Source organism: Podarcis vaucheri (assembly GCF_965113315.1).
Source record: "Podarcis vaucheri genome assembly, chromosome: 12".
NCBI lineage: Eukaryota > Metazoa > Chordata > Lepidosauria > Squamata > Lacertidae > Podarcis > Podarcis vaucheri.
The window spans coordinates 30,724,024-30,736,650 of record NC_138750.1 but is presented as its reverse complement, the minus strand read 5'-3'; the positions used below and the strand labels follow the sequence as shown (position 1 = coordinate 30,736,650).

Sequence of the window (12,627 nt, the reverse complement as noted above, 5' to 3'; positions counted from 1 at the left end):
CTGTTCTTAACCTGAAGCACCACTTTAGCTAATGGGGCCTCCTGCTGCTGCCGCGCTGCTGGAACACGATTTCTGTTCTCATCCTGAAGCAAAGTTCTTAACTCGAGGTACTATTTCTGGGTTACTGGAGTCTGTAACCTGAAGCGTCTGTAACCCAAGGTACCACTGTAATTTGTAAGATCAGCTCCCCCCCCCTGCATCCCATTGATTAAAGGAAGAGAGTTTCCAGCCCTATCCTAAACATACTTAATAATGCAGATAGATAGATGATAGATAGATAGATAGATAGATGATAGATAGATAGATAGATAGATAGATAGATAGATAGATAGATAGATTCTTTATTGTCATTACACTAGTGCAACATTGCACAAGTGCAACGAAATTGGATGCCATCCCTTAAAAACAACAAAAGCAGAACAACAGCAACAACCAAACAAACCACCTTCCAACCACACCCACACCCACACCCATCAAACTCCCAGGTCTCACTATCGAGTTACAGCATTCAAAAAGGCCACAGCTCTTGGATAGAAACTGTTTTTCAGTCTATTTGTCCTTGACTTGATGTTTCTATACCTCCTGCCAGAAGGCAGTAGTGCAAACAGACTGTATCCCGGGTGAGATGGATCCTGCAGGATGTTGTTTGCTTTCCTAAGGCAACGGGAACCGTACAGTTCTTCCAAAGGTGGGAGAGGGTGACCAATAATCCTTTGGGCTGTGGTTATGACCTTCTGGAGCACCTTCCTCTCCCTAGCTGTACAACTGGAGAACCAAGCACAAATACAGTATGCAAGTATGCTCTCTATGGAGCCTCGGTAGAAGGACACCAGCAGTCTCTCACTCAGATTGTTCTTTTTTAAAAGTCTGAGGAAATAAATTCTCTGCTGGGCCTTCTTCACCAGAGCAGTGGTATTTGCGCTCCAAGTCATGCCCTGATCCATAGTCACTCCCAAAAACCTGAATTCCGCCACCCTCTCCACCCGTTCCTATTCAGTATATCCTATTCAGTTCAAGGATGTGATACTCACAGGTAAGTAAGTGTGCATTGGAATCATATCCACAATGTCACTGATCAGATGTGTGTGTGTCGAGCCTCCACCAATTTTTTTATAGATGAATTCAACTCCACAAAAAAGTGAAAAATCACAGAGAGGGGATGAGCCAGTTGCAAGTCAGGGGTGGCAACACAGGAAAGGGAAACTTAGCAGCTCTTTGGACACAATAAACCGGTCAGAGGCAGGTCGAAATGAATAATGAGGAGATGGATAGGGATAGAGTGAAATGATTTTTTTTTCCAGCACAGGAACTTCAAAGTGAGATTCCAGCATGTGAGTCTCAGCAACCTTTGATTCCATGTGTTTAGGACTCAATCCAGACCAGGGTTTTCTCTCCCACAGCAGGTGTAATGTTAGCATATAAAAACTAGGGTGATTTTTGTTCTCACCAGCTGCTACTGCTGTTGTGGATGGCTCAGTACGTTACCTTGTATATTCTGCGCTTTGCATCAAAAACAATTATTATCACAGATCTTTCCTGTCATACAAATGGAAGTAAGGAAAGAGAGTGTGTCATACATGAGATGAAGTGGGCTGTGTTCCATAGAAATTTCATAATAATTAATCTGTTAATCCTGTAAATAATGACAAGCATATTTCATTTAAAGCATGGCTGCACACACACACCCAAGAATCCTGGAAGCTGTAGTTTAAAGGTGCTGGGAATTGTAGTTCTGTGATGGGTAAACTAAAGTTCTCACGGTTCTTTTGGGGAAGTCATTAAATGTGATTTAAATGTATGATGCATGTCCTAGGCAAAAGCAACAATTTCTGTGAAATAACAATGTGTTTGTTTTACACCAAGTAGGACCAGCTGCATCTCATGACAGAAAATAGGATAAAGAGGACAATTGTTGATATTTATTTAGAAATTGTGCAGGGTCTTAGAGCTGAGCTGATATTTCATTTATTTCTCTTCATTTTTATTTTTCCTTTTGTGTGGGTGGTGGGGGTGGGGAGGCGGGGAATCAAAATCAAAGACCCAGGAATTGTCTTCCTCCCTCTCCCTCCTTCCCTAACTCAACTGTTTAAAAAGGAAAAAGGAAAAGAAAAGGGGGGGAAAACCCCTGTCATTATCCCCATTTCCAGATTCCTGTTTGAAATTCGCGATTCAAGCCGGAGGACATTTAATAGCTGGCTGGATTAAATATAGCAGACTCCAGCCTCGACTGCCTTTGAAAAGACAGGTCTCGGGGTTGCGCCTAAATTCGCAGGATGAAAACTGATCTATGATATATGTTTTAAGTTTAGATCTGAAGGGAGAGAGTGAGGTGGGGCGGCGGCGGAGCGGGGAGGAAAAGCCGCCCGGCTCTGGATCTGGTTTATATTGGTGCAAAGCCCTTGAAGTTGAAAGGTGCTCCGCGAACAGAAGAAACTGGCGGGGGGGGCGGGGGGCAGCCGCGGCATAACTGGAATATTTGATTATGTTACATTTCCACGTGGCTCCAATGTTTGCCTTCTCCCCAGCGTCAGAAGGAAAACGCAAGGCAATGGTAACTGACGATGATGATGATAGGTTAATAATAGGTCAATAATAGGTTAATAATGAGTATGATGGTTAATAATAATAAAAATATTATTATTGTTGTTGTTGTTGTTGCTATTATTATTAGTTAATATAACAACAATATGATTGATGGTGATTGATGATGATGATAGGTTAATAATAGGTCAATAATAGGTTAATAGTGATTATGATGGTTAATAATAATAATAATAATAATAACATTTATTATTGTTGTTGTTATGATTATTATTATTGGTTAATATAACAACAATATGATTGATATGATTAATAATAATGACAAAACGTGGCTAAAAGTTGCATGGGATAAGAAGGCTGCAGTCCTTTACGGGCATACCTGGAAGTACCGGTAAGTCCTATTGACTACAATGGGGCTTACGTCTGAGTAGACCTCCGGTTCCGAGTTCACACCGCTTGAGGTCCACGTCAGCAGCATCAGGTCGGGTACTCCTCGTTCTCGCTTGATCGTTGGTGGGGGGAAAGCACTGTTCGTCTAAATCCTAGAATTAGTAGAGTTGGAAGGGATCGGCGGGGTCATCTAGTCCAACCCGCTGGCAAGCAGGAAACTCAACTCGAGCATACCCGACGGGCGCTTTTTTTAAGGAGAGCCCCCCACCTCTCCTGGAACAGCTCTTACTACTGTCAGAAAGTTATCCGGACAGAAGGCAAGATGCAATTCCTCCTCCTCCTCATACTATTACACAGTGGCGTAGCGTGGGGGGTGCAGGGGAGGCCGGCCGCACCGGGCGCAACATCTGGGGGGTAGGGTTAGGGGGCGCAAATCCACGGGTTAGGGGGCGCAAATTACTTGCCTTGCCCCGGGTACTGACAACCCACGCTACGCCACTGCTATTACACACACACACGTGTGTGTGTGATTCTGTGTTGTATTTCCCCCTTCCTCCTAAGGAACGCGCCACACGTTGTTCTCTCGCTGCCTCGTTCAGTTCTCACAACAACCCTGCAAGGTAGAGCACTGAACATAAAAGGTTCCAGTCAATCCAACTGCGGAGCCGTAGACCGGGTCTGAATCTGTTAAAGTCCGTGGCAAAACTGGCGGCTGCTTAAAATCGTGTGAAATGGGAAGCGGGGGTGGAGTGGGGGCTAAAAGTGTGTCGCTAGCCAGTAACTTGAGTCAAACCATTTAGCTCAATAACTAACTTAGTTGGTCTCTAAGGTGCTACTGGAAGGAATATATATATATGGGTTTTGGGGAGGGGGTGTCCCCAGCCCCAGAAATGCCACGAATTGAACCCGGAGCTTCTACTTGCCCAGCGATTCCTCTCCCACTGAGTCACGGCCAGAAGTGCAACCCTAACGACGGACAGCCCAGCTGCTGTTTTATTCCACCACCATGCCCCGCAATTGAATTTCTTTCGTTCCTGTTTCACAAGATCAGAGGCGAAGCGCAACACGACGACTTTTGGAAGTGGGGGGGGGGGCGCTTTTCACAGAGCAATCTTATGCCTGCTCTGTCAGACGTGAGTCCCTTTCAGTTCGGTGAGGCTTCTTGTCAGTTAAATGGGCAGCGACTGCAGCTATTCTGTAAGTCGCTGCTCAGAAGTAGGTCCCATTGAATCCAATGGGGCTGACTCCCAGGTTTAAAAGGGGACACGACTGCAGCCTTAACAGCACAATCCGAACCACGTCTTTACTCAGAAAGGCTGAATTCGATAGGAAAATCGGATTTATAGGTAGGGTTTGCGTTAGCCCTAGTCTGTTACAGCGCATAAACTCTCACGCACGCGGTCCGGATCATGTGGCCATTTAAAGACTAACAGGCTGGTTAAGTTTTCCCGGGTTGTTATTTAATAAAAATGGACTCAAATTCAGAAAAGCTTCTGCCCGGAGAAAGCTGAAGTCACGTAACACTTCCCCTAGGCCTACTGAACTCAGTGAGTCTTACTTCCGAGTAGACATGCCTGAAGTTGCATTTGTTAGTCTTGGTGCTACTAGACTCGTATTTGTTTGTGTATTTGTGTGATAGCCCCCCTTTTTTTAGCAATAAAAATAAGATCTAACGCTAGAGCGATTATGATAAAAACGCTCCGGGAGGAAAGCGAAGGGGTGACTCCTCGTTCCGCTCGTTATCCCAGTTTAATTCGGTGCATTTTATCTATCAATCTATCTATCTCCTGAAGGGCGAGAAGAGTATGTCTCAAGGTCGTGCTAACTCAGACTCTGTAAAAGGGATGAAACACAGTGAATTTCTAACGCTCGGTGTCTCTTGGGCGACGGCTCTTGCATTGCAGGAATCGATTTCCTGCGTAAACCCGAAAAGCGAGCCGCCCTCCCGAAACCGGGTGTGCGGAAAAGGTGCGTTTAGAGTCCGCTGCCTCCAACCTGCGGCCGAAATCCCGACAGCTCGACGGTGAGGATGTTGAGTCGGAAGTCCTCGTGTGCTCGGCTAACTTTAGCATAAGTCAGTGAGCCCCGAATCCGAGCGAGCTGCGCAGTGGCATCGATAATTCAAGCCCCGCTTGGAATAATAATCGTGACAGAGGGCCCGATCCACGGAGAAGTCATTGAAAGGAACAGAAGCTGGGAGCGCTGCCCGTCTTCTCGTTCAGTTCAATGGGGCTCGTGGCAGGGTGTGCCTCTTTCTACGGTAACTCACACACAATCCCGTCGCGCCCTACGCAACCAGCCTTCCAGCTGGTTTGATGCGCGCCCATCTTCGGGCGTTTAAGAGCGTTGCGGTGTGACTCCGGTGTGACTCCGATTCTGTATGGCTGAAATACACTGCGGGTGCGAGATGCTCATTTATGGGGTCGAGAGCAAGGGAACAAGCAGGACTCTACTATGCAGCAACTAAGCAGAGCTTCAGTGCTCAGCCTTTCTCCATCTTCCACCCCTTTGCCCAATCCTGTGAGCAGGATTCCTGCAAGGACTAGATGACCATCTGGGTCCCTTTCAACTCTATAATTCTATAATTTATTACAACGTGTAAGCGCCTCGGGGCGGGGGCCTGGCGCAGTCTTTTGTTCGCAAAACCACCTCCCACACTTGAAGGCGTGGCCCAAAGCAGTCAGAAGAAGCCCGACTGTCGTGGCGAGAGGTTCTTACAGAGCGTGTCTGTAGATGTCTTTCTTGCCATTTGATCCCGCATCACAGCAATTTTGCTTTTTGCCACAGCCAATGCATCTACCACCATTCCTGGTGGGAGGCAACACTGGCTGGGGAAATAAATTTAGTGTGGCAATTGTATATGACCCACCGCTTGCTATGCATTTTCATTTTCTGGTCGCTATGCCCTTGTTCCAAGGCAAAATTATCTATTGCGGTCTCCCTTAAAGCTGCATTCAGGGTCCCACCAAGGCCAGTTAAGGAGCAAATGGCAATATGTGTTTTTTTCCTCCCCCCATGATACAAAGGTTACTAGAAATATAGATTAATTTAAAAAAATGAAAACCAAAAAGACATCATTCCTAACAAAACGGTTGATCCAAGCTAGGAACACCCAGAGGCCATGATCCAGAGATGCAAAGGCATTCTCTCAGGATTCCCAGCCGCCCATCCATTGTCTGTGCTTAAACAGGTGGACACGTCCCCATTGCCCAGCCCCATTGCCCAGTCTCTTCTGCCACATCATTCCCTGTGCCATAACAAAAACCTACTCCTGCTGATTCTTTCACACAGTCCTGTGATGTCTGGTCGAAACTGAAACTAGTGGGGCTCAGTGGGGCTCTGGCCTTAGATCCTCTAAAAAATTACAGGGTATAAAACGTCCCTACAAGAGCTGGAAACCCCCTTTCTAATCCTAGCAGGTCATAGAAGCATAGAATTGGAAGGGACCCTGAGGGTCATTTAGTCCAACCCCTTGCAATGAAGGCATCTTTTGCCCATCACGGGGCTTGAACACACGGCCCTGAGATGATGTGTCTCATGCTCTATACTGGCTGAGCTCTACCTCCTGGGTTCAATCCCCGGCACCTCCGGGTAGGGCTTACAATACCTCCAGTCATGAACCTTGGAGAGCAGCTGCCGGTCAATGTAGACAGCAGTGAGCTACATGGACCAGTGGACAGAAGGCAGCCTCCATTGCAGCAACGGTGTCCCCAGACATATGGGCCCAGAGAGCGTCCTCTTTAATTCAGATTTCTGAAACAGAAATGCCACGTTAACGATCCCACCTTATATTCTCTGGAAGGGATCCTGTTTGTTTCGAGGAGGTTAACTGTCAAAGAAATAGCCTGAGGATTGCAGCCTGACTTTAACTTCCAGCTTCGGATCCATTCCTGGTTTGTAGATGAAAAGTACATTTCCTCCAGGGAACTCCTGGATTATGGGTGGCGACCGTGTTCGCCTGCCCCCCACCCCTATTAATCCTAGACGTGCAGGTTGCGCTGGGCATTTTCTAGGAAGTGATTTGCACGCGTGACGGGGAAAGCTGTGGGTGTTATTCAAGTTCTAAAAGAATCACTCTCCAAAACAAAGGCGCAGCCATTTACTAAAAAGGGTCGAAAACGGCTTACATCGAGTATTTTCCATGTGTTTTTTCTCAAACTCCCAACAACCACCCAACCAGATCATTGTGAGGCAGGTCGGCTTAAGATGTTGCCTCCAAGGTCACCGGCCGCTGGATTTCTGGAGAAACACTGAAGCCGGTTTTGTCACAGCCAAGGCCACGTCGTGTGATCGCTGCGCACACCCCTCGTTTCCCTCCAGGTATTCAATAAGGCACACCAGTTTTAAGGTACTTCAGCGCTCAGTTCCTACAAAAAAAGAGTATTGAAGTGTGGGGGTTTTGTTTTTAGTGGGGTACAACGTTCTGCCTTGTTCTGTAACCCTTTATTAAATTCATCATGGCCATCTAAGCCATGAACACAAGGGAAGTTGTTCGATTTGGTTCCATTTTACAGAATAGTAAAATAGATGGAAGATACCTCATACCCGACGTGACCGATGGAGATGGGGAGACCAGCGTTGTGTTAAGGTTGTGTATAAATCAGCTCTGTCCTACGCAAATTCAACGCAGCATCCTTCAGCATGGAGGATTCTCCTAATCCAAATTGCGGTGGGGTTTTTTTTGGGGGGGGGGTTGGTGAGGAGGAAATATATATGCGCAGGTCAATACATAACTCCTGGTGAGTTGCTCCCAAGTCAGTGTGTATAGGATTGGAGCCTGATAATTTAGTCGTGATTTGTAGTGCAAGCCTATCTGTTTTTACTCGGAAGTAAGACCTACCTTGCACCATGGAGCTTCCCACAAGCAGATGATTGCCCTGCAAAATTTATTCAGAAAGTAACTTTCCAAAGAGCCGTCATACCAGTGAAATTCTGCAGCCTCCATCGCTGCGATTGCTTGCAAGTCGGTCTCTCGGATTTCGACAGCTCTTTCTTTCAGATGAGCCAGCTAAGGATAGCAGATTGACACACCTCAAACCAAAGATATCGGCGGGTATTGCATCCAGGATAGGGCACTATCAATTCTATTCCCTTTAATTTCTGTTCAAAGGGTTACAGAGCATGGTGCCCTTGACACATGGTTGGACTACAACTCCCATCGGTCTCAGCCGATATTACCAATGGTCAAGGAAGATGGGTGTTGTATTCTAACAGTATTTGGAGAGCGCCATGTTATAACAGACACTTAATTCATCTTGGGTCCGTTGTGGATCACTTAAGGACCAGCCAAGGGAAGACAAGGAGTGGGGATACAGAGGGGTGCACCACCTGTCCGCCGCTGTCTATTGTAGAAGGCATGGGGGGGGCAAAGGTGCGTATACCCTCTCAGGGATGTGTCTCTTACACAGTGTTGGTGAGGGATAAAAATAGTGACAAGGGTTATCCAAGGAAAAATATTGCTGAAATTCCCACCATCCCTGTCTGCGGACTCTGCTGCCTGTCCCAGATTGAAGACTGTTATAGAAGCGAGTCGTAGACTCCCGCATTGCAGGCGGGTTAGATGACTCTCATTGCCCCTTCCAACTCTAAGATTCTATCAAAAAGCTTGAAGAGTAGAACAACTCCACTATGACTAAGCTTTTGAGGACTAGAGTGCTTGGAAGCGGATACAAATGTATATCCTTCTTTCCGAATCTTTGCCACAACTATCCTGGCTCTCCTTCTGGAAATTGACAAAAGGTCCGCTACATTAGTCTATTTTTAGACCACCTTTCCTCATAGGAACAAGATCCCTGTCATCCTCACAAGAACCCTGTGAGGCTAGGCAGGGAGAGAGTGACTGGCAAGTAAGCCCGGCTGAACTGAATGCAAGAAAACTTGACTTCCACGTTAAAGCGCTGCCCTCATTTGGGACCACTGAAATTCAGTGGGAACTCTGCATATAAGAACACAGCAAGCTGCCCTGCCTCAGGTCAGAGACCCCGTCCAGCCTAGTGTCTCCTGCTCTGGCTGACAGCTGCTATTCTCCAGGGTTTAAGGTAGGAAGAAGCTTTTCCCCATCAGGGGCTGCTTTTAACTAGTTATGCCAGGAACTTCAACATGGGACCTTCGGTGTGTCAGGTCCAGGTGTGGGCTCTAGCTCTGGGCTAGGAGTCGATTACAGTACATGGATGGGCTGCTCGCGTCTTTTAGACTGGACTCCAAGCCTCGTTGGAACCGACGGGACCCTCTGTCAGCTAAAGACTCTCAAGAATTGGGTCGCATACTCAGAAACTCACCTAATAGTTCAGCCAGGTATCCCACCCACGTTCGACCACGGGGAATGAGGCGCCTGTGGGCGGCCCTCAGGGTGTCTTTGAACTCCATTTCCCATCAGCCCCAGCCAGCATGGCCATTGGCCAGGGAACCTAATAACACCTGGAGGGGCGGGGCCTACCAACTCTGTTCTGCAACCCGCAGGATGTTCCCACTAAACGAAATAAATAAATAAATAATACATTCTGCACTTGCTCAGAGGCAATCTGCTTGATGACGTCTCCCCAGGTTCCAAGGTTAAGGCTCAGCACTCAGGTATGACATTGGAAAGCTCAGTTGGTAGAGCATGAGACTCAATCTCAGGGTCATGGCTTGGAGCCCCATGTTTGGGCAAAACCATAGGACAAGAGCGGTGGAAGTCTCTCTCTCTCTGGGTGAGGGTGGGGGGTGTGAACTATGTCAAAGGGACGGAAATGGGAAAGGAGAAGGCTCCTGGCTCAGCGGTAGAGCATCTGTCTTGTATGCAGAAGATTCCGAGTTCAATCCCTGGCATCTCTAGGTAGGACCTGGAAGAGAATCCTGCACACCTTCTGCCACTCAGCGTTGTCAATACTGAGCTAGCCGCGCGAGCAGTCTAACTCCGGATAAGGCAGCTTCCTGCGCTCCTACGTTCTTTGCAAGGCAAAGTCTTTACAAGCAATAAAAAACGGGGCATTGTGGGGAGCGGAGGGTTGTTTCCTCGATTTAAACTTCAACTTCCTTTCTTCCAAGCCTGGCTCTGGCTGTTCACTGGCAAGAAGACGGGGGAGGGGGGGGAAGTGCCCGGCTGGCAATTTCCACATCTGTTCGCTTCACGTGACAATCCCTCCACCCTCGATTCCAACATCTGGCCAAAATCAAGCTCCTTCAGGTACCTGCTTAGCTGTGAAGCTCCCCTTTTTCAGTGCTGGCAGTAGGATCGCCCCCCGCCCACTCTAAATTATGTGTCCGTCCACACATAATCACAGAAAACATAATTTGGAACTAAATCGGCAGCTGCGGGGGCTGGCGGCGAGCGAAAGCTGCAACACTTAAGGCTGCAATCCTATGCAGTTGTTTGGGACCCAACACTATTGCGAATTATACTTTCGTGTAAACGTGAGCGTAAGATCAAGCTGCCACCCGTTGCGCCCGTTTGCATACATTCGACCGGATGCGGCCAGTTCCTCCGCAATGTTAAAGGGTGCGGAGCGCTGTGGAATTCTCTCGGACTTACTCCCGAGTAAACACGCATCGGATCGGGCCGTGCAAAGTGAAAGAAAGTCGCACTGACCTCCCTTCACCCTGCTGCTATTCCGCAGCCTATTTCCTTTGCAAGAGAACTTTCCGTTCCAAATACAGAATCGTCAAGGCTTCCTTTTAGGGGACGAGGATTCGGATCGGTCGGTGTTTGGTGGGTGTTTTCGCTCGAATTCGAATCGAGGGACCCTTACCTGTTTCATATTCCTTTCTCGACACGTGAGGGTGACAACCGAGAAGGAGAAAGCGAACTCAAGTTTCTGTCCTCCTCAGCTCTGAAGCTTTGACGTGACAACAAGCGCGTTCTCGGCGCAGCCTCGACAGTTCGAGGCCACGACAGGCAGATGTCAACCCGATTTGACTGCCGATTAGGTTACAACAAGACTGACGTCCGTTGTGAAGGCAAAGCGGCAAACGCGACTGACATCTCTCTTTGGAAAGACTGACACCTCTCCAAAGAAAATACGAAAGCCTGGACACAGCCCTCAAGATCCGCGCCTTTTACAGGCTGACTTCGGGAGTCCCATTGCCTTGAAAGGGACGCTCTCCTTGACCAAAGAAAATGCCACCAGCTGCCGCCGGCCCATTCAGCTTCTGCAGGAAAAGATTTCCTCTTCGTCAACAAAAATCGGGCGCATGAAAAATCAGACATTTTGAGCGCTCTCAAAGGGGGTCAAGTTTTTTTCTACTTGTAGTTTTTATTCTAGGGTTTTGTCACCGCAAAGAGGCTTGCGGCATTTGGAGAGAGCAGCAGAGCAATGCAATACGTGCCCACTCTGAAGCAAGTCCCATTCAGTTCCATGGCGTTTATTCCCAAGAAAGGGAGGCTTGCAGCATCGCAGATCTCTGAGGGCATCAGATTTCGTCCGCTGCCCAGTAAAGATTCTGTGCCAATTTACCTGGGAGTAAGGTCCCAGTAAGTAAGTAAGATCGTGAAGTTGAGGCTCCAATACTTTCGCCACCTCATGAGAAGAGAAGACTTCCTGGAAAAGACCCTGATGTTGGGAAAGATGGAGGGCACAAGGAGAAGGGGACGACAGAGGACGAGATGGTTGGATAGTGTTCTCGAAGCTACCAGCATGAATTTGACCAAACTGCGGGAGGCAGTGGAAGACAGGAGTGCCTGGCGTGCTCTGGTCCATGGGGTCACAAAGAGTTGGACGACTAAACAACAACAACAAAGGTCCCTTTACTTACTTCTGAGTAGATACCAGATTTCACTGTTAAGTCTTTTAAGATGCCACTCTTTTCTTGAACGGCGTGTTCCCACCCTTTCAAATCGAATTGCAAAAAAAAAAAAGCTTACCATGTACGTATGTGTAAGATAGACAATTTCATACACAGCTGCGGCAAAAAGACGCATCTGAGACTAATCAAAAGCAGGAAGTCATATTGGCCATTAGAACAAAATTCAAACAGAGACAGTAAAAGAAGACCTTTATTGGGATCACGCAAGGTTCAGAAATGTGCCAGTTTCCCAGTAACTCAGGACTCTTCAACAGAGTAAATTCTGAAATGGAATAGTTCCTTCTCCGCAACCTTCTGAGAGGTTTCAACAACAAAAAACTACTTTTTAATCAACGCCGACATCATGAGTTTAATATCAAGCCAAATTTCTCACCTCACCCTCCTCCCGCTTGGCTTAATATCGATGATATCTCCTGGACTCTGAAGCTTGATCACTTTCTCCTAACATTTTTGTTGCTCAGTAAAGAGGAATTTGTATTCCCACCTTCAAAAGAAAAATGGCCGTTTAACTGCGTTGTAATCTAACCTATATTTAACCACTTTAGCCTATTCCGAGAGTATCTACCTGGGGGGAAAAGCTTACTTGTTTAGCAGGCAGATTGGGTAAGACCCTCCCCCCGGAAATGACACTAGTGTCCCTGATCTGAAGAACACTATCCCTCCTCAAAGCTGGCAATTTAAGAAAATAAAGGAAAACGGGGTGGAGTTATTCTCTATTCAGAGAAACGCCTCTCCTCCCCTCCCGCAACAAGCGTCTTGAGGAAGAGTGCTGTATCACTCAAAAGCTGGCACACCACACCATGAACATCAGTCGATTTCATGAAGATATTTTTTCTTTCCCTCCCTTATATTAAAACCTCGTGATCTAGAGAGATGACATTTTCGGAGGAAAGAGCAACCGGGCGGTTTTCTTTG

The 12,627-nt window shown here is 47.3% G+C and overlaps 1 long non-coding RNA gene across 2 annotated transcripts; it reads right to left on the bottom strand.

The window, feature by feature from the left end:
- Positions 1-2,769: 2,769 nt before the first annotated feature.
- On the bottom strand, positions 2,770-11,618 carry LOC309515820. Of its 2 annotated transcripts, none has more exons than XR_014212671.1 (3): positions 10,659-11,618; positions 3,417-7,298; positions 2,770-3,271 (listed from the first exon to the last, which is right to left on the bottom strand). It is a non-coding gene; the product is annotated as an uncharacterized lncRNA (long non-coding RNA). The 2 variants fall into 2 exon arrangements; XR_014212672.1 differs by lacking the exon at positions 10,659-11,618 and adding an exon at positions 9,210-10,614.
- Positions 11,619-12,627: the final 1,009 nt, after the last annotated feature.